This window comes from Natator depressus, chromosome 1 (assembly GCF_965152275.1).
Source record: "Natator depressus isolate rNatDep1 chromosome 1, rNatDep2.hap1, whole genome shotgun sequence".
Classification (NCBI taxonomy): Eukaryota; Metazoa; Chordata; order Testudines; family Cheloniidae; genus Natator; species Natator depressus.
In genome coordinates this window covers 338,338,675-338,364,009 of record NC_134234.1, presented here as the reverse complement: position 1 = coordinate 338,364,009, position 25,335 = coordinate 338,338,675, and the positions used below count along the sequence as shown (strand labels likewise).

Sequence of the window (25,335 nt, the reverse complement as noted above, 5' to 3'; positions counted from 1 at the left end):
AGGGCTCTTAAAGTTGCCTGAGTTAAAACCTGTGGCAGGGGATTAGCCAGGGGGGAGGGGGACTACAAGGGATACCCCAGTTGCTAGGTCTGAGGTGAACCTTGTATCCTTCTCTTGGACTGCCCCCTGTAGTAGAAAGAGCCTGAAACCTAAGGCCTTGTACCAGTTCTGCAGAAAAAGGACCTGAGGATTACAGTGGATGAGAAGCTGGATATGAGTTAGCAGTGTGCCCTTGTTGCCAAGAAGGCCAATGGCATATTGGGCTGTATTAGTAGGAGCATTGCCAGCAGATCCAGGGAAGTGATTATTCCCCTCTATTCGGCACTGGTGAGGCCACACCTAGAGTACTGCATCCAGTTTTGGTCCCCCCGACTACAGAAGGGATGTGGACAAATTGGAGAGTCTCCAGCAGAGGACAACAAAAATGATTAGGGGGCTAGGGCACATGACTTACAACGAGAGGCTGAGGGAACTGGGATTATTTAGTCTGCAGAAGAGATGAGTGAGGGGGATTGGATAGCAGCCTTCAATTATCTGAAGGAGGATGGAGCTAAGCTGCTCTCAATGGTGGCAGATGACAGAACAAGGAGCAATGGTCTCAAGTTGCAGTGGGGGAGGTCTAGGTTGGATATTAGGAAACACTATTTCACTAGGAGGGTGGTGAAGGACTGGAATGGGTTACCCAGGGAGGTGGTGGAATCTCCATCCTTAGAAGTTTTAAGGCCCGGCTTGATAAAGCCTTGGCTGAGATGATTTAGTTGGTGTTGGTCCTGCTTTGAGCAGGGGGTTGGACTAGATGACCTCCTGAGGTCTCTTCCAACCCTAATGTTCTATGATTCTATGATCAGAGGCCTGGGGTGAGGCCAAAGGCCTGAACTAAAGTAGTGGTCAAGCTTTGCTGATATAAAGCGAAGAAGCAAAGTGAGCAGAAGTCAGGCTTTGCCTGCTTGCAAGCTCACAGAATCTGGCAAGCATGGGGCTGATATTGCAGAAACACACATTCCTATTAATTGCTAGGTACAGAATACTCATGCAAACACATTCCAGGAGGGCAGTACCAGAACACCCTGATACTCAGAATGGTACAGGTACACTCCCCAGAGATAAGAGGGACATGCTGACCCATCTTAAAGATGACAGTATTATGGATAGAGAGGTTTTGATTGAACCAACAAGTACAAGGCGATGGGTGGCACCTAACCCTGTCAGAGGGGTAATATGTAACTTGTTTGTATTGGGGCATAAAGAGGTATCTCTGAGGAAGTGCCAGGGTCAGTGGAAAGTCCTGCTCCTAACTGAGCCAGTCCATTGTCACGAGCATACATGTGTTACTGTACCTGTAACCATGGAGCCAAGGTGTTAGCACTGTGCTTCATTAGCAGTAAACCTGGCCAAGTTTCTTTGCTGAAAACCTAATCTATGGATTTATTGGGCAGTTCAGTCAAAGTCTGCCGTCTCCATTATCTGTGCAGAGCTGGGACAGCACACAGAGAGAACACACGCACTCAGCCAAACATCTGATGACACCCCCTTCAGACCCAGTCAGAAATTGCTGTGTTTGTCTCTCTCTAAACTGACTCAGTCATACGGGGGGTATTTCTGTGCTTTCCTTTCTCCCAGCCCTAGCATATAATCTTTTCACTGTGAACCAGCCAGGGACTAGAGCCAATAGCATTTAGGGAGTAAAGTGACAACACTGCTTGCCTCTGAGTCATTACCTACCTGAGCAACTCCATTAGGTGGGGCCAATTATAAATGCTTCATAATGCAGGGGGTGGAAAAGCAGACGTGTGTTACACTAGTTCCATCACTCTGCCTTCCCGGCAGCACTAATCCTACCACAAAAGCGAGTCTCCCAAGCCAAGGGCAGTTCAGGAGAGAGAATCATAAAGGAGCTAGAAGTAGCTATGCTAGTGACAAAAGCACCTCCTCTTACACTGTGTATGCATCTGAGGACAGGATTGGCCTTTATTTTTTTTAAGCTTCTATCCACTCGATCTACAGCCTGAGTCAAAATATCTACAACTATCGATTGTTTTTCTCCAAAGACTTTGCAGGCCAAATTCTTCCCTGAGTTGCATTCATGGCAACTGGAAACAGGTGCACATAAAGCACCGCAGAGTTTGGTTCTGTATCATGCCTCACCAATGTATTATCCCTCCCCTCATTTATGACATTCATCACTTCCATAAACTCCGCCTTCTGATAGTCACTGCTTAAAAGTACCTTAAAATAGATACATTAGAGAGGTAGACATTTTAATTCCCCATCATTATGCTAGTTCGACTACCTATCTGTTACTCCAGTAATATGAAACGGACCCTTTGCTGAGCTGGAGGTTGAAATTTTCAATCATACATTACATTCTCCTGGCATCTATATAGAAGATACCTTTCCTCTCATAGTCCCCCCTTTTTCACCATCCTTTCTAATATCAAAGGGATCACTGAGGCACAGATTCTGCCTTGAATCCATAGGGATAGTTCACGGTCAACAGCTCCATACTCTGCCATGCACAAGTTGTTAACCTGATCAAAGCAAATCATATAAGTTAGAGAGGGAAAGACCTAACGACAGACCATCCTATGATTCTTTCCCTTCTTCCTGAAAAGACAGGACTGCTCTGTCTAGCACTTTTTCAAATGTTTTCTTCAATCGGATTTTAAAAGTCCCACGTTATGAAGCTTCCATCGCTTTCCCAAGGAGGCTCTTCTAATTGACTTTACTGTCAGGAAGTTTTTCCTGGAACTCATCCTAATTTATTTCCTTTTTTAATTTCGTCCCCTTAATTATATCCCTTGTACCAGACTAACGATGTCCTCGCCTTTCTTGGTATTTACCACCTTTGCCTATTTATGAACGTAGTCAATAAATAAACTTAAACAAATTAAATAAGTACAGATTGGCTAATTTTCCCCATCATTATACTTCCTGTTCTTCTCTGAACACCCCAGCTCCCAATTTGACCACATCTTTTTGGTAATGTATTACCCAGAACTAATGCCAAATCAGAGGTGCAGTTGAACCAGAGCTGCCTGGAGAGAGACTCCTCTCATGTACTCTGTGATGAGACGACTCTGAATATGCATCCCCAAACTCCAGGGGACTTCTTTCCCCAGCCATCTCCTACTGCCAATGCATAGCCATGGTTACCCCTTGTTCTTTTTCAGCATTTTCAACTCATTGATAGAGGTAACATTTCTCCAAGCTGAATCTCATTTTATGCCCATGTTTCTAGTCTTTCTAGGTCACTTTCCCTTGCAACTCCTCCCAGTTTAATATCATCTGGAGCTCCATTAACCTGAAGTAAGTAGGAAGGGATTAGCGGCTAACATCTGTGAGGCTGCACCTGTATTCTTCAGTGCCTGGGTTACCATCGGCTGAAACGAGCCACAAGGCTAGTTATTCTGTTCTTAGAAAGTCCATCCATACACTACATTGGACAAACACCAAGAAATAAGCCCAGGTGTCACTGGCATTAACTTAGAAAGACCCCTGATCACTGAGTGTCCCTGCAGAGCGTGTGTGGTGTTGAGTTGGTGACGTGGGGGGCGGGGGGAAGTGTAAGATACGTCTGTGTTTTGGTCTAGCATCAATTCACTTTCTTGTGGCTGATTTCAGATAGTTTATAACTAGTTTCCCATCTAGTGGGTACTTATTGTACCTCCATATCAGCACATTCAGTGAAGAGTTCATAAACCAAGTGCTCTCAAGAAGCCTTCTGCTCTGACAAAATAGCATACATTTCCACAAACACGGTGATCCTCAAGTGGCCGTGCAGCAGCAATTAATTATATCCATCTTTCTGTTTATTGGGGGTTTCTTAGGTCAGTGGGAATTAATGTTCTAATTAGATTTCCAAGAAATGTATAGGTTGGCATAGCTCCCGATTGCCAGAAATTATAAGCCAGCAAATTTAATCGCTCTGTGAAGCCTAGTGTACTCGAGAACTGGAGGTGCAGGAAACAAGAGACCCAGGATCTGAAAAATTTGTGATAGAAAAGACCTGTTAGGTTACATAGTCCATCTCCCAAGGATTGCTCCCTATGTTGTATTCTCCAGTAGAGTTGTAAAGGACTCAAAGAGAATGGGCTTCCACCAATTCTACTGAGAAACCATCAAACTGTACTAGATCTCACTGCCAGAGAGAACCTCATTGTCAGGACAGATTCATTAAGGAACACCCTGGGGAGGTGCCTGGGGGGAAAAAAAGTGCATTAAAAAATCTATTTGTTCAAAATACAACAAAGCTCACTCAAAACAATAATCTCCCAAAGAAAATCAATACACTGTCACTCAGGACAAATATGCTGGAGGCAGTGGGCTAATATTGTGGTGATGTCTTACTCATGGCTTATTGAGTAACCTTTCCTATGGTCATAAATAATAAGTTTAAGAGGAGGGCTCTCCAGCATTTCAGTTACAAGAGAGACAAGTTACTGGAAGAAACGTAAGCAGACTGAGAAATGGTGGGATGCCAAGACAGAAGAATTTATCTGTCATACTGCCTCACAATTTAGGAAGACAATTAGAGCTGCCAAACCTTAATAGTAAAAAATCATCAAGGTCTAAAAAAAAATGATCTGGATGACAACGAGACAATGAAATGTAAAAGCTCCCTTTATCCTACAGGAGATAAGGACATCTGGAAATGATTCATCCAGACATGGAGAAGCAAATGGTAGGAAGGTGACATTGCTCAGGATTTATCCCCTTAGAATGATCATTCTTTGTTCCTCTTTGTAGCTTGAGAAGCAGGAGAGACAGGTTGTCCTAATCTTGATCCACTCAGATTCAGTGGTCTAGAGGTAATTTTGGGTCATCTAAGTCACTCGTGGGAGGGTCTTAAAACTCTTTCCTTCTCCAACCCCTTTCATTCTTGATCCATTCCCCCTCCCCCACCAAAACAATCAGTTCAGCTGTAAGAGCAAAATTCTCCTCTTGAAGCCATGTGGCAGCTCTTGGCTGCAACGTTTTACTCTCCCTCTCTGGGAGGTCAGTGCCTGAAGAGAAGGCAGAGAAACCAGAGTTTAGATCCACTGTGTTGGACGAAGAGGAGAATTTACCCTAGCCAGCTCTCATTTGGCTGGGTTAATAACAGAATATTAGCACCTGGCGTAAAGAATTGCTGCTGAGTGCCCTTGTAGCTTTCAAAACACAAAGAAAAATAAGAGGGAACGCATGGATGCTTGCGTGCCATTGTACACACAATACCCTTGAATAATCTGACTCACTGTATTAGAAGTAACCTCGCTACACAGAAAGGCAACTATGAATTGAAAACAAACCCTCCTCCCATCTCTTTTTATTGAAGTCCCTCAGATTGAGGGACATGCTACTGCAGCAGCGATGCTGCAATCCACAGCAGACCAAGGGAGAGGCAGGCGCTTCCGCTGCTAGGAAACAAGGCTGAAAGAGATCCAGCGGATAACAAGGAGAGAGATTCAAAGTTCAGCTAATGAGCAAGATGACTCACTGGCTCAATAAGACAAAGTTTAGAATGGAAAATTGAAATCCTCACTCAGCAGAGCATTGCCAGTGAGGATGTTAAAGGAGGAGCTGTGAGGCTGGAGACGCAGTGTTATTCTGAACACAATGGAAATCATTCAGCCTTAAAACAAGGCAGGGGGCATAAAGGGGAGGGGTAATAAATGTGAAACAGAGCTTGTGCTCTCCAGAGGGTGGCCTAGCAAAGGCTGTGTTAGTGCCAGGAGCAGCCATGCTCTGCTAGTGGGGCTGCCTGTGCCTTCCTGGAGAGCCATTTGTCATACCTGATGTCCCTCGTCTCAGATGAACGGGCTGTTCTTTTTTATGTGGAAAGCAGCTGTTCTTGCACTGGGGCATGGAGTAGCAAGAGGATACAGGGAGTCTCTTCCCTCACCTTCCTACAGTAGCCTGAGTGGACGGCCAGTTAGCCACATCTGGCAGTGCTCTGCTGCAAAGGGGGCATGGCCTGCTCTGTTCAGGGAGTGGCCAATCCCCATCACTGCTAGCACCTGGCAGGAGGCCTAGAGCGAGAAGGCTTGTGGCGGAGAAGAACGAAAGATCCACACCCTTTAAAAGGGGTGCAGTGAACACTGGGCATTGCACTGAATCCAGTCCTCTGATCCCATCCAGGCATTCTACCTGTGTCTGTGTAAGGGGACTCCTGTCCCCTTACTAAAACTCAGTGGGGTGTTTTGGTTGGCTAGCTCCCAGTACCAAAAGAAAGGGGAAGGGTCAATGGGAAATTGGGACCCCGAAAACAATGGGGAAGAGGCCAATGCTCCAGGTCAGCCTGATTGGCAGAGTGGGCAGGCTAATTAGGGAGTCAGGAGGCCGGGGGGTGTCCTCCGTGTGAGCTGGAATTACCTGGGTCAGACAGAGTGGGGCTGAGCTAAGGAGAGAGCAGGGGCCCAAGCTGAGCTGGGGAGCCAGAGGGGCCAGAAAAGCAGCCCAGGAAGCAGGTCAGGGCTGGGAGCAGTCACAGAAGCAGTCCAGAGAGCAAACTTGCCCTGGGAGCAGAGCTGCAGCAACCAGAGCCAGAGGGGCCAGAGAAGGAGCCCAGGGAGCTGGAGGCAGAGCAGCAGCGCTGAGGCAGAGTGGGGCTGGGTGCGGTGAGCAGCTACGGAGAGTGAGGGGGACCCTGGCATGGAGACAACCCCAGCCCAGAGGCCCTGCAGGCCAGACTTGGAGGGGGATCGTAACCCCGACGGGGCGGGGGCAATGCTGGGAAGAAGGGTCCTGCCACCTAAAGCCTGAGGGCATGTGGCCACCGCCAGAGCATGTGTCCGACCCACAGCATCCGTGCAGCACAGCCAGGGCCTGAGAAGGCGGCCTGGGACTTGTGAGGAACAGACTGAACTTCCCTGACGTTCCATGGACACTGGTTGTGATGTCCCTGTGCCACAGAGCGGGGTGACGGGTTTTCCTTTAGCCTTTCCTATTTTTCCTTATTTTTTTAAATTGATTGCTGTTTAATCAATTGCATTTGCTTGGAACTGTATGCAATGATCAATGGGTCAAGGAAGCATCCAGTGCAGAGAGAGCACCCTGGAGTGGAAACACCCTAGCCCCTGCCCTAAGTGACCATGACAAGGTTGGGGGTCGAGCCCCCCAGGAATCTGGGCCCAGCCTTGTTTGGGTTACGAGGACTCTGCCACACAGGAGAGTGGAAGGGGAGCCCTTGAGGTCAGGCAGGCCTCTGGGTAAAGGAAGTGGGAGCAAGGACTCAGATCCTTTCGCTAGCCCACTTCACCAGGGTAGTGAATAAGCCAGGAAAGTTCCCTAGAACAGTGGGACCATTCCCCCACTTACATCTGCAATGCGCAGGTAGGATGTCTTAGGCCACTTCCACTCAGGTGCTACAGCCCCATTGAATGGGTGTTCAAGAACACAATTCAGCCCATAGCCTGCAAGTTCCTCAATTATATGTAAGGTATTATTAAAAGGAAGATACTTCCATGTAGCACTTTTTATCGTGAAGGGTCCACTCCATATGCAACAATCACTTCTAGAGCAGGACAAATAATGGAGTTTTTGGTTTGCTGGCTATTCCAAATAAACTTTTTTTAAAAATCATTTCAGGTCAAACTAAAAATGAGGTTTTTTTAAATTAAATTTTCAGTGAATTGAGAAGGAGTCAAAAAAAATCTTTTGGTTTGTTCAACCCAAAACAAAAAGACAAAAAAAACCCCACATTTTATTTTGATTTGGGCCATTTTTTGTTTCATAGTAAAAAAAAAATAAAATGTTAAAAAAATGAAATATTTAAATTTTTTCAGATTTTTTTGTGTGTTTTCCCCCCGACTGAAACAATTTGTTAAAAATCGGCACAAATTCACAGAATGTTTCAGTGTCACTTAATCTGTGGGGTTTTTTTTTTATTTTTAAGTTTGTCATCTAAAAATCTCACTCCGCTCTAATCCCTTTTCCTGCCTCTGAAATGGAGCCACTTCTTGGGGGGAACACAGCAGCTGTTTAAGAGTGCAGAACAACACTACACAACATTTTATGGCAGGAAATGAGGAAGAAGAATGCCTCCAATCTGAAGTGCAGAGGAGATTTCAGGGGCTGGAAGTGTGCCTATCTGAACTGGAATCTGTCAAGGATATTGTGGTTCACATCCTTGCTTTGGTGAAAGGTGTCATGGGACATAAGTGGGGGAAGACCTCAGTTTTAGCATCCAAAATATAGCACCTCCTGCAACATAGCACTGCCTACCTTACAACAGAGCTATTTCTCTTCCCTTTGTTCATCTTGTCTATTTAGATTATAAACTCTTTGGGGCAGGGACGGTCTCTTATAATGTGTTTGTATAGCACCTAGCAGAGTGGGGCTTTGATCATGGTTGGGGCCTCTAGGCCCCACAGCTATGCAAATGACAAAAATCGCAATGAATAAATAACAAATCCCTGGCACCACTTCTCCAGAACCCTAGGTTTTCTCTGAAGGTCTCCAAGGCTCAAAGCTGTTCAGCTTGTGACATCAGAGAAGCTCATGGTCCAAGGTGACGTATCGAACCTTCATTGCTAGGCTCTAAGTAGGATTTAATTTGTTGTTGTCTTTTCTTAGCCATCATGGGAGATCTAGTCACACACTGGAGAGGCTTCCTGGAGATCAGCCAAAGTGAGATTCCTATTGACATTAACTTGAGAGGCACCTGATCACAGATTTTCAATAAAAGTCGAAAGTATAAATTGTACATGTTACTCATCGGGGGAGTGTTAGCCCGCCCACTTCACGTATTTCCTCGCTAAATTCTTGCTGCTCAGCAATGAGGAAGAGAAACAGTCACAGCAAACTTTAGATCCAGATCCAAATTTCCCCATGATTCAAGGGTGTTCAGATCCAAGTTTGTCTGGCCCATTATTAAAACATTTATATAATAGTAGCACCCAAATTCTTGAGTCAGGTTCAGGACCACAGTCTGTTGGGTGCTATACCAATAGATAAAGAAACAATCCTTGCCCTAGACAATATACAATCCAAAAGGCACAAACAAGCAAAATAGTTGGAGCATGGATATAACATACAACAATCTGATGAGGAATAGACGCAGCTTTGTTAGTTAAATTTTTTTTGTTAGTGTGGTTTCTTTGTTTACTGGTTTCTGGATCCTTTATTATAGTCATAAGGGTCCAGTCTAGATTTGGATCCAAGTTTCCCTTAAGTGTGAGAGTGCTTGTTTCTGGCCCATCTCTTCTGTAAGTCACAGCTAATGACCAACTTTTATATAGGTGGTTTCCAGCTCTATCGAGGAACATAAATGAACTCTTTGAAGTTCAGTTAAAATCATCCACTATTTCAGTTTTAAAAAGCATCATAACAAACAAGAGGCTAGTTTGCTTGTCCCCTGGATGATCTCTCAGTGGGAAACAGCTGCTGAAGTAATTGCTTCTTGTAGACCTAGCGGTCTATTTGCATTCAGCCCTGGCTGAGATCTTACTACAGGCATCTCAGAATTCTCTGTCGATCTCCTTCAGATCAGAGTAGAGATCTCACACAAACTGATAAATGGATGGATTAGGATGGATTCTTGCCCCCCCCCCCGCTAAATATAGATGTGTGCACTGAGCTTTTTATAGAGAAGGTAACAGAGAAGGTGAAAAGGGAGAGAGAGGAGCATGGGGAGAGGACTGAAGAGGGAGGATGATGCAGATGTTGAGAGGGGTTGCAAAGTGGACAAGAGAGGAGCTAATGGGAGAACTGGTGTGTTCTTCACCTCCAATTTAATAGGAAAGCTTTTATTAAAGAAAAGTTTTGGTTTTAGGTTTTGGTATTCATTTTTCTGTCTCTTCACCTGGAAAACTGGCTTTGCTTCAGTTATTACAAGTTTGATCATTTGAGGCAGCCCCACACTTTCAGTGTGTTTCTTCTAAAATTTTCTGAAAAACCATGTGGCATACATGAGAATACATGAGCAGCATGCTCTCCTGTGGTGGACTGGGAATCAGAAACCTTGCTCACTATTCCCAGCCCTGACTTTGACTCCACACAGGTAGAATCACTTGATTTGTCTGTGCTTCACTTTCCCCAGCTGGAAAATGGGGAAAACAACCTTCACCTCTGTGAAGTGCTTGAGATCCTGGGGTGAAAGGTAGTTGTACCCACACCCAGAGAGCATTATTGTGACTAGAGCTCATTGGAGACCATCCACAATACTCTCCTGCTTCCACTTCTACACACCACTTGGGAGCTCTCCCTTAACTCATTTGACAAGTGTACTAGGCTGGTCTGTGTCTGCTCTATATTTAAGTGATATCATCACTACCTTTCTACTTCACAAGGCAATAATACAATTCCTGAGTGGATAAACTATGATGTTCCTTATAGTTTATCACAATGAGGGTTCATACAGAGGAAAGCAAGGGAGTAAAGCAAGTAATAAATCAATAGCACTTACATTGTGTTCATATGCTTCAAATTGCTTTTACAGGCATTAACTAGTCACTTACCATTATTATTACTATAATTAATCAAATTAACTCTAGTACTGCTATTGTAATAAAGTTGTAGGGCCCACTTGTGGCCAGCTCTGCACTGATGCATGTCGCTCTTACAAAAAAGTGCCCCGTTTGCGCTTTAATGTCTGTGCAAAAGAGACAGGACTTATTTCAAATGAGATTTTAAAAAAAAGAATTGTAAATGGCATATAAGTACATATCTGGGAAAAATCTTTTATCCTGAGCAGTTCTTGGCTAAGAATGGACTGTGTGAGAGAGGACATTAAGGTTAAAAAAGGGATATAGAAACTATATTACACAGAGATAGTCACTGGTAATACATTTCCCTGCACTACTATATTGCTGACATTCAGCTATGTAGCATGTGTGGATTCCAAGATATTATGCCCTTTGTGTTAGTACTTACAACAAATCTCTGAATTACAGGGCTCTTTAGTGGCAAATTAATGTAAGATTTACCTATTGAATGCTACATCTTGGTGTCAATAATGACACCTTAAATCGCAGCAATAAACAGAGTAAATTATACAGCAAGTATAAGTTACATTTAATCAGACACAGGAAGATGGGGAAACAATCATATCGGTCAAGGTCAGTACATCCTTTGGTTCAGTTTACTTACAGGAAATAAAGGGCCAAATCCTGCTCTCATTTGCACACAAGCAGCTCTCACTGAAGGCAATGGGAACTGCTCAGATGCTAGTAAGAGCAGAATTTGGCCAAGGAATGTTATTTTAGAGGTAAGACCGTGATTGAGAACTAACTGATCTACAGCCCTATGAAGTCATTGGGAGTCTATGGATTTCATGGCGCTCTGTGGTAAGAGGACAGATTGTATCTTTTCTTCTCCTAAAGTGAGATTATCATCCTGACTTCCTGCATAGCACCGTCCATTCCAAAGAACCTCCCAAAGGGTGGCCCTGCTTTTATATATCCTTTACACAGACCCTCCCACTGAAGTGTCACTGAGTCCTCCATCAAGAGGGCATGCAGAATCAGGCCTAATATATATGCAGCACCAGTGAAGTTCAGAAATCAGGCAGACTGCCAGCATACAGCATGCTCCATTATAGCAGCCAAAGAGGAATTTTGGCCAAAAAAACCTGGGGCAATCCCTACTTCTATGGAAAGCCCAATGTACATGCCGACTGGACAGGAGCTTGGCTTTTAATGTCTCCTCTCATAGTAAACTGCACTGAATTCAGTGCCTCTAGCTGAGAAGAATGAAGGACTGAATCAGCTATACGGGAATCCAAGCCTGTTCCACGAAGACCAGCAGTTACAAATCTGGTGCTATGGCTCCATGTTGTTAATTACACTTAGAATGTTTATAGTGTTTCCCCTCCAAGCTGTAGATCTCAAGGTGCTTCGCAAAGATGGTTAAATGTCATGATCCCTATTTTACAGATTGGGAAACTGAGGTATAAAGAGAGGCTGAGACACTTGCGCAAGGTCACACAAGTGAGTCCATGGAAGAGCCAGGAAAAGGAAACAAGCTTCCTGAGTGCCAATCTGGTACCCCTTCCACTGGCCACTCCCATGTTGTAATCCTACTATCAGCTCCATGCAAGAGCTGTCACTCTGGACTTTTTTAAAAATACCCATTTTCTATGGGTAGTTTCATTTCTCCATGATCTCCCATGATTCACCCCAAAAGTAAATTTTGATAGTTTCATGTCCAGACACCACCAGGTCACTGGTTCAAAATTTAGATTTTGTAAAAACAAGGTTTTGGTAATGTAGAACCAGTTAAAATGTTTTCATGAAGGGTTTTAAAATCCAATGGACAACAGTATTTTAAAGTAAATAAAACACTCCCCTGTACTGTTTCCAACCTCCATATCAAGCCACTTAGCTCAGGGGTGGGCAAACTTTTTGGCCCAAGGGCCACATCTGGGTATGGAAATTGTATGGCGGGCCATGAATGCTCACAAAATTGGGAGTTGGGGTGTAGGGGGGGTGAGGGCTCTAGAATGGGGCAAGCCCTGGACCCCACTCCCCGGCAGGAGCTTGAGGACCAGATTAAATTGCCTGGAGGGCCAGATACGGCCCCCAGGCCATTTAGCTACTCAGAATCGGAAAGTGAAACTGACTAACTATAACCCAAAATAAAACTGACCAATTTATTTGTATTGTCTAGGCAGAAAGATGTTGACAAGTCAATCGGATTTTAAAAATTCTTCCAGATTTAATTATCTAAAATGCCATTAGTATGATAGCTAAGAGAATGTGTTCACCAAAACCACAGGATGTCTCTTTAAAAAAACGCTTGGAATTATGCTGAGTCAGAAGAATGTCCTCCATCAGTGGAAAATTTGCCTGTTTTAGGACTGCAGGATTGGGCCCAGACTACCATGAAACAAGATTTTTGTTTCATTAAAAAAAATTGCATGACTTGATTGGTATTTACAAGGTGTAAGTGCAGCTAAAGGTGAACTCCAAATACAGAATTTGCTGTTACAACTAAAAATCCTGTAAATTAATCCATCCCCTCAAAGTAACAGTGCTGAGTATGGGGAGTTTAGCATATCAGAGGAGATGCAAAAAACCTGTGTGTCCTCCAGTACACCATACTGTTTAAGTACAGTTTTTAAAATCAGTTGTAAAGCTAGGATAATGGAGGAGGCCTGAATTCTAAAGCAATCTAAGGACTTGTCTGAACATAAAAGTTGCACTGCTTTAACTATATCAGGTTAGTAAACTGAAAAACCTTCCTAGTGTAGAGACAGAAATACCTGTATAAATGTGTTTATAAACAAAATATCTTCTTCTCATATGGAAAGGAGAAGCAGCTAGACCATTTAAGGCACCTTTATTCCAGTATAATTGTGCCCACACTAGGAGTTCTACTGATGTAACTATTTTAGTTAAAAAACCAAAAAACAACCAACCCACCGTACTACCTCTAACCAAAATAGGTTAGACCTGTACAGAGATTCTGTACACACCAGGCCTAAAAAGATCAGCCACATCTGCAACCAAAACAAAAGCATTGCATTTGTCTATGTCCTCGTTAATTCTAGGTTAATCTGTTCCCACTGCAGCACTGAGGAGCTTTTTAAATCTAGGAGACCAAAATGCTGCAAAAATGTCCCTGTTTACTTTCTTCTGCCAGTCTGAGATGCATGTATTTAAAAGTAAAACCAATGAAACTCCTGCAAAAAAGTCAATAGAGCAAAGTCATCAAAAGCTTTTGATGTGTACAGCAGGGTGCTTAAAATCCTATCATACTAGCTTCCTAATTGAGAAGTCCCCAGGGGCACCAAAGAAACTCATTAAAGCTTTGAATAAAATATGCCACTTACGATGCTATTAAATGCAAATGGTTGTGTGTTTCTACAGTCAGAACAAACCTGTAAAGAGAAAAAAGGATGAACTGGCTTATTTTAAAACACTGATTTATGTACTGCAAAACTAAACGTTCGGGGGCAAAATCCTGGCCCCCGTGAAGTCAATGGGAGTTTTGCCACAGACTTTGATGGAACCAGTATTTCACTGTATAAATGTTTACAAAATTTAATATATCTATCACATCCTCTCCATCATCCAATCACAGTGGAGGATGGACTGATTTGAGGACAGATTAAAAGAGCTAAATAGGTTTAGTCTGGCTAAGCCAAGGTTTAGTGAAGGAGACAAGGCCCCACATTTTTATCTAGTTCACAAGCACACAGCTCATCGTTCGTCAGCTCATGCTCCTGGAAGCATTAATTTACATTGGCAATGCTCAAAGGCTTAACAGAGATATTAGCTCATCATTCCCCGTTATTGTGAGCATTGTATTTGCACACTCCCATTCTGTTAACTTGATACTTATCCTTACAACATGACAAAGGTGATAAATGGGACCAATGGGATAAACTTAAGAAAGGAAACCTGTAGGCCGAGTAGCTACTTCTGGAGAGAGATCAATTGAACTGTGGAATATTCTCCAAGAAGTTGTGGAAGCTGTATTGCTTGGAACATTTATAACTACACAAGACAGAGCACTGGAAAATATAAAGACCAATCCCATATTGGCAAGGATATGGACTGGGTGACTTCATAGGTCATTTTCATCTCCGAGCTGTATGTGTGATTACTTCATTAGACTGCAAACTCATCAGGACACAGCTTTAATCTGACTGTAAACCATTTATTTTAGGCACAGATAGGCTGCCCATTACTGTAGTATCTGACGACCGCACAATCTTTTTAAGGTACTTCTCCTCACAATGCCCCTGTGAAGTCAGTCAGTGCTATTATACCCATTTTGCACATAAGAATATAAAAGTGGCCATACTGGGTCCAGTACAGTCCATATGGTCCAGTACTCAATCGTGGTCAGTACCAAATGCTTAAGAATGAGCAGAACAGGACAATTATTGATTGATCCATCCCTTGTCATCGACTCCCAGCTTCTGGCAGTCTGATGCTTAGGGACACCCAGAGTGTGGGGGTTGCATCTCTGACCACCTTGGCTAATAGCCATTGATGGACCTACCTCCATAAATGTAACAGTCCTTTTTTGAACCAAGTTATACTTTTGGCCTTCACAACATCCTCTGGCAACGAGTTCCACAGGTTGACTGTGCATTGTATGAATTAGTACTTCCTTATGTTTGTTTTAAGCCTGCTGCCTATTAATTTCATTGGGTGACCCCTGGTTCTTGTGTTATGGTCACTCTCTCCACACCGTTCATGATTTTATAGACCTCTATCACATTCCTCCCTTAGTCATCTTTTTTTTAAGATAACCAGTCCCAGTCTTTTTACTCTCTCCTCATATGGAAGCTGTTTCATCGCCCTAGTAATTTTTGTTGTCTTGCTTTGTACTTTTCCCAGTTCTAATATACACTTGGGGAACTAAGGCACAAAGAGGCCAACTGACTTGCCCAAGGTCACAAAGTCTGGGGCAGAGCAAGGAACTCCACCTAAGTCTCAGGTAACTGCTATAACCATTGGACCATCCTTCCTCTGACTCGGTAGTGCACTGCTGTGGATACACAACTATTATTCTGTAAACTCCTGTATCCAATTCCCTCCTGGAAATGGACTTCCTCTAGCCTTGGGGAAGACACCTAAATATTCTGTCAGATGGGCATTATTTAATTTTAGGCATTTCTATGGTACTCATCACCTTACAGGGCTGGTGTGATGATTAATTAATGTTTCTAAAGAGCTTTGAAGAATAAAAATCCTAGACAGACACTTAAGGAACCTCTGCATGGCAAAGAAACCTGCAGTAGCAAGTCTCAGAGCCTGGGTCTACAGACTTAGGCTCCCACAGCTTACACTACACAGCTAAAAATAGCCACGCAGATGTTCCATCTTGGACTGGAGCTTGGGCTCTAAAGTCTGGGGTGGAGGTTGGCTTTTCTCTGTGCAACCTTAATTTGGGCCTCTTGGACATAAATTAGGATACAATTTGTAGTTACACGATTACTTTACTTTTCCTACAGGGACCCTGCCTCATTCAGTACATAGGATGGACAGTGCTCACTTAATGAGTACATATTCAATATTTTATCTTCTCATCACCATTCACTGTGTGGGGTCAGGCCTTATGTTGTGCATACTATTCAAACCTTGCTGTCAAGCTAGAATTATTAATTTCCTCATAGGCTTTTCTATGGCGCTTATCGCTCCAGAATCTGAGAGCTTCACAAACGTTACTTTATCATCACAATAACGAAATGAAGGGGTGGGGATATCCCTGCTCTACAGATACGGGAGCTGAGGCACAAAGAAATTAAGGCCAAAAGGCACCTACTAGTTTTGGGTGCCCCATTTGAAATACCAAGGTTCTGATTTTTTTTTTTTTGTATTTTCTACTCCATGCATCTGATGAAGTGGGTTTTAGCCCATGAAAGCTTACGCCCGAATAAATGGGTTAGTCTCTAAGGTGCCACAAAAGTCCCCCTTGTTCTTTTTGCGGATACAGACTAACATGGCTACCACTCTGAAACCTGATTTTCCAGAGTACTTGCATTACATAGCACTGAATATGTTCACAGCACAACTCCCACGGATTTCAGCTGCAGCTGTGAGCACTCAGCACTTCTGCAAATCAGACTCCAGAATCTCACGTCAGGTACCCAGAACACGAGGAGCACACAATTGTGTTCCTGTGGAAACTTTGGTTTAAGTATCTTCCCAGCATCTCATAGACCCTTTGTGGCAGAGGCAGGAATAGAATCCAATTCTCCAGTGTAGCATGCAACTGTCTTAACCGTGAGATCATTCTTTCTCTTCCTGCAAGCCCCTGATTCATTCAGCACTCTCCCTCCAACAAGTAGAGTTCCTCTGGGTAGTGTCCACTGACTTTGAAGAGCAGCATATGTCTGTGGTGCTTTGCTCGGTGTCCTCTTCCAGCCACCTGATTTTCATCCTATGACCTTCACTCCCGCTCCTGGTTTCCCATTTGTCGTCCCCAGTATTCAGTTGTGGCCTAGGTTCACTGGCCCATCCCTGCCCCCCACAGCTAAGAGGGAGGGCCTTAAGCTATGAGTGGGCTTAGACCCATCTCGCAGAACCACAATAGGTACTCTCCTTCCAACTTCTGTAACAATGAAGCAGGGGTCTGACAGACAACAGCCTCCTGGACTACCCAACCCTGATTCATCTCCAGATCAGATCCATCCTGTGCACTGAATGAGGCAGGGTGGAAAAAATTATGTGATCATGTAATTAATGATTGTCATAATGCCTATGCACAAGAGGACTGAATTAAGGTTGAGTGAAGAAGGTTTCCTAACTTATTTCCTACCTTTTGACTGCTTGACTTTACAACCTTTATAATGTTCTTTTAATGTAGTGTTTTCTGTGTAATTAGTATTTATGCTGCTGCGTGATTGGTGTGGTGAGTCTAATTATTCTCAGAGTATTAAATTTAAAGAGAACGACTACAAACTATTAGTAATTAGCAAAAGTAATTGATTCCCTCATACTGTCCAAAATATTCTGAGAGAGAGAGAACTGTGTATGTCTGAACCAAAAAGCCAGGGTGTCACCAACAGCAGCTCTATTACATTGCAGGGTGAGGTTTCACATTCAGAGCAGGTGCTGATAAATACCCACCATACCTATTGCCTGTACTCTGGAATAGGCCTGGGGAAGATTCTGGACTAGCCTAACATCAGTCCCAGTGACATATCCTTAACACCAGCCCTATCACTGTATAATGCTGCTCTGTTTGTTTTTCAAGCCTCTCCACTATGTCACAGGTAATTTTGTTAGGAACCGTTTCCCCCAGGAACAAGCTAATGTGGAAGTGCAGCAACAGTGGTGCCGTCAGCAAGCGCTTACTCATTGTGGGTGAGGTAAAGTGGCTATCAGTGGTGACACCATTCCCTTTCCCTGAAGGCAGCTCTCTCCTTTATCCTCTCTCTCATGTTTTCCTGGCAGGCTCCCCATTTCTGGGATATGCTAATCTCCCAAATGGCATCAGACAGAACTATCAACTGAAGCAGGAATGCCTCCTCTGCAGTATTTAGTTTGATGAGCATGGTGCACGATTTACAGATGAAACTGAACAAAGCAGGCTGGAGAGGATTTTTACTGTATCTGGACTCTCTGCTTGCTCCCCAACCAGTCCCACCCTGCCTCTTCCTTTACCTCTTCCACACTCTGTCAGCATCATTCAGGGCTCTGTTTTGGGCCCCACTTCTCTTTTCACTTTACCCCTGCACAGCTTAATCTACTCACCTGACTTTGTCACCAGCTCTGGGCCATGTCTTGCAAGGCGACGAGCCCTTCTTCAGATGCACTGAGATACAGCAATTCCCAGAGAATCCTGGGCTGCCAGCTCTCTCGTCCATTTTTGTTCTGTGGTTTTTACAAAGAAGCAGAAGGTAGCTCAGCAGTCGACCAGCAACACAACCCCCGGAGGGACTCCAGACTGAAGGCTAGTGTTTGGTCCCTCACTCTCAGAGCAGCACCAAGCTCTACAGTCCTTTTACTCACTGTAACTTTGGGAGTACAGGGACAACGCATCCATCCCAGTATGCTGCAGCGAGTAGTGACCCCTTCTGACTGGTACAAGGCAATAAAAATTGCATCGGGATTGCCTCATTGGGTGGGAGGGTCTTGGGTAGTAGGTGAGGGGAAGTTTAAAAAAAAAAAAGGGTGGGGGGAGATGCAGAATGGCTGGAGGAATGAAGATTATCCCTCAGCTTCTCCTCAGGGTTGGTGGGGTACTAGCTGGACTATAAGGTGGATAGAACGCTGGCTAGATCATCGGGTAGTGATCAATGGCTCCATGTCTAGTTGGCAGCTGGTATCAAGCGGAGTGCCCCAAGGGTCAGTCCTGGGGCTGGTTTTGTTCAATATCTTCATGAACGATCTGGATGGAGGATGGCGTGGATTGTACCCTCAGTAAGTTTGCAGATGACACTAAACTGGGAGTGGTAAATACGCTGGAAGGTAGGGATAGGATACAGAGGGACCTAGACAAATTAGAGGATTGGGCCAAAAGAAATCTGATGCAGTTCAACAAGGACAAGTGCAGAGTCCTGCACTTAGGACGGAAGAATCCCATGCACTGCTACAGACTAGGGACTGAGCAGCTAGGCAGCAGTTCTGCAGAAAAGGACCTAGGGGGTACAGTGGACAAGAAGCTGGATATAAGTCAGCAGTGTGCCCTTGTTGCCAAGAAGGCTAATGGCATTTTGGCCTGTATAAGTAGGAGCATTGCCAGCAGATGGAGAGATGTGATCATTCCCCTCTATTTGGCATTGGTAGGGTCTCATCTGGAGTACTATGTCCAGTTTTGGGCCCCACACTACAAGAAGGATGTAGGCAAATTGGAAAGAGTCCAGCCGAGGGCAACAAAAAATTATTAGGGGGCTGGAGCACATGACTTATGAGGAGAGGCTGAGGGAAGTGGGATTATTTAGTCTGAAGAATAAGGGGGGATTTGATAGCTGCTTGCAACTACCTGGAAGGGGGTTCCAAAGAGGATGGATCTAGACTGTTCTCAGTGGTAGCAGATGACAGAATAAGGAAGAATGATCTCAAGTTGCAGTGGGGGAGGTTTAGGTTGGATATTAGGAAAAACTTTCACTAGGAGGGTGGTGAAGCATTGGAATGGGTTACCTAGGGAGGTGGTGGAATCTCCTTCCTTCAAGTTTTTTTGAGGTCAGGCTTGACAAAGCCCTGGCTGGAATGATTTAGTTGGATTGGTCCTGCTTTGAGCAGGGGGTTGGACTAGATGACCTCCTGAGGTCCCTTCCAACCCAGATATTCTATGATTCTATGAACCAGCCACTCCATGGGGATTGCTGAGGTCTTATCTTGCTCTTACCATTGGTTGATCTTGAAGTGCTTTAACAAAGGAAGTATCACAATCCCCAGTTTTCAGACCGGAAAAGCTGAGACAGAGATGAAGTGACTCTCCCAAGGTGTGTGGTAGAGTCTCCTGCCTCCTAGCCTAGCACCATATGCACTGGACCATGATGCCTACAATATGTTAGGTTTTTCCCCCTTATTTTACCTAGCTATTTGTTTTTCATTGTACGTTTCAGTGTTGCCAACTCACGATTTTGTTGTGAATCTTGAGTTATTTGGTGTCTTTCTTAAAGCCCCAGCTCCTAGGGCATGTGAGTTTGTGAGAATTTCAGCTTTCATAAAAAAAGTAAGTTTCCAGCCTCATGGTGGGGGGGGAGGGAGAGGAAGATTGAAAACATGCCCCCTAAAGGCTCCAAAAGCAGAAGCCAAAAACAACCCTCAATATTTATTGTTTTTAACATCTCATGATTTTTAAGCCAATCTCATGATCTGTTGAGGCCTGACTCAGGATTCCCAAATGCCTGTGGTTTGGAACACTGATCTCTGCAGCTTCCAGGCTGTTCCCTGAAACAGAAATCCCCCTTGCACAAACAATGCCATTGTTAGTCTTGACAAGTCTCCAGAAGCACAAAAACATGTTTGTTTCATAAATAACCCACTAGGGGAGTTTCCTTGCTGATGTAGGGTTTGGGATTTTTTTTTTCTTTAAAAGCTATTTTGCCAGCTTCCAAGAATCTTTATAAACCTAAAATTACTGAGATTGAGAGTGTTACATGATCAGCTTCTAACACAGCAACAAACTCTGATTCACCGCATGATAGAAATTGGAGATGAAAAACAGCTAAACTAGATCTAATGGATCCCTCTGGCTGGGTAGAATCCAGTAGCTTTAGATAAACTCACCTTCTCTCTGGACAGTAGCTGTTCCTTTAATAGGACAGCGCTGTTAACATTTGATCCTGTGCAGTTCAGTTGCAGAGAGTTGCCCAGAGATGGATGGGGCAAACTGATTCTGCATTATGAGACACTACTGTGTGGCTGTTGGATTACTCCTGCTGAGGACCAGGAATGAGGCTTAAGAGGAGAGCAGATAGATAAGTGCCTCATTTAGCAAGAGCATACCTGAGCCCATGTCTCCACTGGAGATGTCTTACCGTCACGGCTACTGGCTGAAATGTATAGAGTGCTATTTCACCACAGGAACATTGCACAATGGTTTAGGATGAGTAGTGGAATTGTATGTACAGGAGGGCACAATACAATTAGTTATGCAGCTTGTAATTTGGGCAGGTCATCAGGGTTAATATCCTATCCTTGCAAAAAGTGACATGGAGTCTTTGGTGACACTTAGGGGCTCGTGTGTTGGGTTTGAGACTCATTTAAAAAGAGGGCACCTCCGAGGACACAATGCCCTCTAATACTGCGCTGAAGTATTGGTTTAGTATTAATGCAGTGGGAAAAGCATCACCAGTTGAATCATCAGCACCTGTTCCAACATCACCCTGGTGTTTCCTTAGTCTTCCATCCTGCCACTAATCCGGCTCTATCCTGCGTCCCTTGTGCAATAATACTTAATCAGCTCTCAGACCCAGATGGTATGGCAGTGTGCCATTTCAGGATGGGAAGTTCTATGTGGCTGATTGGTAGTTTTCTGTGCCAAACACAACAAGGCATTGGACACCAGACTGATGGATGTGGTATTTTAACCTAGACACACAGAATATACACCAACAAGGCAATTTGGGGAAGCCTAGTCGTCCAGCAGCAGAGAAATTTTCTCCTGTACAGAAGATCTAAATACAGGTCCTGACCTCCTTCGGACATTGGAGGCCAGGAGTACTGAAGAGACATCAAGCTAGTTTCTCTGGGAAGGCTAAGAGCACAGGTGGAGTTTCCAAGCTCATCCTTCACTGAGCTAGCAAAGAGCACATCAATAGCTGTATGTGGAACTGTCTGCATAGCTCAAAAGCTGCTTAATTTAGTTCCTCGTAGCTGCAAGCCAGCACAGCAACTCAGCACTTCTGTTGAAAGATAGTGATTGTTATCTCACTGTCTGAGAACAGGTAAGCCATTCTGCTCCCAACACTCCCCAGAGACCCAGCGGCTGCTGGGGTTTTAATAATACTCCTTTTCATTTGAACAAGAGAAACAATGTAGCCATCATAACTATTACCTCCATCAGAAGCTCCCTTCCAAGGGGCTAGTAATAGGGCACAGAACCCTTTGCCTCTAGCTTGTTGGTTCAAACGGAGCCTCAGTCTGGCTGACAGTGAGACATCAACAGCTGCTACCATCAGACAGCTCTTCAGTGGCCTATGAGAAAGGAAATACTGGCCAGCTTCCAGTTTCTAGTGGCCTAGTGTTTACATTGAAGAAATCGCCACCTCAACTATGTGCTGGCAGTTTCATCAGTGAACCCTGGAGACTGAACTCCCCACATTCCAGGGGTGGGAAGGGAAGGGGAGGCGGCACAGGGGCATCTCTAGATTGACACTGAGGTACACTTGATGGGACAGCATTGGGAAAGCTTGTACTGCAACTGCCTGTGTTGTTCCTGTTAGTAATTAGAAGACTTGGCTCTCTAGGGCTGTCAAATCTGCCCTAAACTTAGTTTAAAAAAAAAAAAAAAAAAGGAAACACCACCTCAGTTATTGTGTCCAGTCCCCACCACCTCTCCTGAGCTTCTGGAGTGAAAGCCACTGGCAACCGGAGTTGCCCATGGCACACTAATCTATACCACTGGGTTTATGTGAGTGGAGTGGGGATGTAGAATTATATTGGAAAAATGGGGTGGTTGACAAGACAGGAATTTTGTCTTGTAAATTATTCAGGTCACAGGATATAATCTATATTTGAAGTCTGGGCCTGTGGTGGTGTGTCAGGGTCACTCACCACACTGGGTCCTTCTGCTGGCCGTTTCAGGAATTAGCTCTGGTCAGCAGGTGTGCCCTCCCGTGGTGGTGGCCCTCCCATCCTGGTCTCCGCCTGCGGACCCGCTCACTGCCTCTGCTTCGTGGCACAACCCTCCGGTCGTGTCACAATCCGGGTTCCCCTCTTCCGGGGGACTCCTTCTGCAGCAGTCCAGCCACTCCTCACAGCAGCTGGGCAGTCCACAGACTGGCTGCTTCTTCAGCAGTGAGGGGAGTAGAAAAGGGAGAACACAGGCCCGCCCACTACTCTGGGTCCCAGCGAACAACAGCTTCCCGCTGCCCCTCCTTTCTTTCTCCGTCAGTCTGTCTCAATTCCCTGGGCCACTTCCCTGCAGCCCCAGCACCTTTGGCTCCTGCCTCTGGCTCCTTCACCCTCTTCCCAAGGCCTCAGGCCTGCAAGCCCTAGCAGCCCTGTTCACGGTGCTAGTTTCTGCAGCTCTCTAGGTTCCCCTCTTCTGGGGGACTCCTTCTGCAGCAGTCCAGCCACTCCTCACAGCAGCTGGGCAGTCCACAGACTGGCTGCTTCTTCAGCAGTGAGGGGAGTAGAAAATCTACTTATTTCAGTGGGAGTAAATACCTTTTGAGGATCTGCACCAGAGGTACAATTATTACCACTTTATAGCTGGGGAAACAGACACACAGGTTAGCAACTTGCCCAAAGCAATAAAAGGAGCCAGTGTAAGAGAAAGGATTAAATCAGAGTTTTCAGGCTCCCAGTCCTGTACTTAGGCCAGTAGTTCATACCTTCCCCCTGGCTTTTTAGTATTTCCTTCTTTTAACTGCTCTTGTTTTACACCATTTTAAGATGTGTTAGCTATTTGCTGTACTGTAAAACATTTTTTTACATCTCCTTGTTTCTTCCCCTTATACTGCATTGTACAGGTTTCAGAGTAACAGCCATGTTAGTCTGTATTCACAAAAAGAAAAGGAGTACTTGTGGCACCTTAGAGACTAACCAATTTATTTGAGCATAAGCTTTCGTGAGCTACAGCTCACTTCATCGGATGCATACTGTGGAAAGTACAGAAGATCTTTTTATACACACACACACACACACAATGAAAAAATGGGTGTTTACCACTACAAGAGGTGGTCTCTCCCCCCACCCCACTCTCCTGCTGGTAATAGCTTATCTAAAGTGATCACTCTCCTTACAATGTGTATGATAATCAAGGTGGGCCATTTCCAGCACAAATCCAGGGTTTAACAAGAACGTCTGGGGGGGGGGGTAGGAAAAAACAAGGGGAAGTAGGTTACCTTGCATAATGACTTAGCAAACAGGGAAAGATAAAGAATGAGCTCTCAAAAATGGATACTCATAAAAAACACAACCTTCCACACAAACTTCCTCGTGGCTGGACTTTACTAAAACTAGACAAGCCCGATAATGTCACGGCTAACCTGGTGGCTGAACTTTGTGACTTTGTCCTCACCCATAACTATTTTACATTTGGGGACAATGTATACCTTCAAATTAGCGGCACTGCTATGGGTACCCGCATGGCCCCACAGTATGCCAACACTTTTATGGCTGACTTAGAACAACGCTTCCTCAGCTCTCATCCCCTAACGCCCCTACTCTACTTGCGCTATATTGATGACATCTTCATCATCTGGACCCATGGAAAAGAAGCCCTTGAGGAATTCCACCATGATTTCAACAATTTCCATCTCACCATCAACCTCAGCCTGGTCCAGTCCACACAGGAGATCCACTTCCTGGACACTACAGTGCTAATAAACGATGGTCACAAACACCACCCTATACCGGAAACCTACTGACCGCTATTCCTACCTACATGCCTCCAGCTTTCACCCTGCCCACACCACACGATCCATCGTCTACAGCCAAGCTCTGCGATACAACCGCATTTGCTCCAACCCCTCAGACAGAGACAAACACCTACAAGATCTCTATCAAGCATTCTTACAACTACAATACCCACCTGCGGAAGTGAAGAAACAGATTGATAGAGCCAGAAGAGTTCCCAGAAGTCACCTACTACAGGACAGACCTAACAAAGAAAATAACAGAACGCCACTAGCCGTCACCTTCAGCCCCCAACTAAAACCCCTCCAACGCATTAAGGATCTACAACCTATCCTGAAGGATGACCCAACACTCACAAATCTTGGGAGACAGGCCAGTCCTTGCCTACAGACAGCCCCCCCCCCAACCTGAAGCAAATACTCACCAGCAACCACATACCACACAACAGAACCACTAACCCAGGAACCTATCCTTGCAACAAAGCTCGTTGCCAACTGTGCCCACATATCTGTTCAGGGGACACCATCACAGGGCCTAACAACATCAGCCACACTATCAGAGGCTCGTTCACCTGCACATCTACCAATGTGATATATGCCATCATGTGCCAGCAATGCCCCTCTGCCATGTACATTGGTCAAACTGGACAGTCTCTACGTAAAAGAATAAATGGACACAAATCAGACGTCAAGAATTATAACATTCATAAACCAGTCGGAGAACACTTCAATCTCTGCTCATGCAATTACAGACATGAAAGTTGCAATATTACAACAAAAAAAAACTTCAAATCCAGACTCCAGCAAGAGACTGCCGAATTGGAATTCATTTGCAAATTGGATACAATTAACTTAGCCACTCCCAGTCTCTATTCAAGCCTAAGTCATTATGCAAGGTAACCTATTTCCCCTTGGTTTTTCCT

General features: G+C 44.6%; 1 long non-coding RNA gene across 1 annotated transcript in view; it reads right to left on the bottom strand.

Annotated features, from left to right (window-relative positions):
- Positions 1-18,255, bottom strand: part of LOC141980925 (uncharacterized) — a 48,968-nt gene extending 30,713 nt beyond the window's left edge. Inside the window, exon 1 of the long non-coding RNA XR_012637631.1 lies at positions 18,132-18,255. This is a non-coding gene — a long non-coding RNA (uncharacterized LOC141980925). The remainder of the gene's footprint in view (positions 1-18,131) is intronic.
- Positions 18,256-25,335: the final 7,080 nt, after the last annotated feature.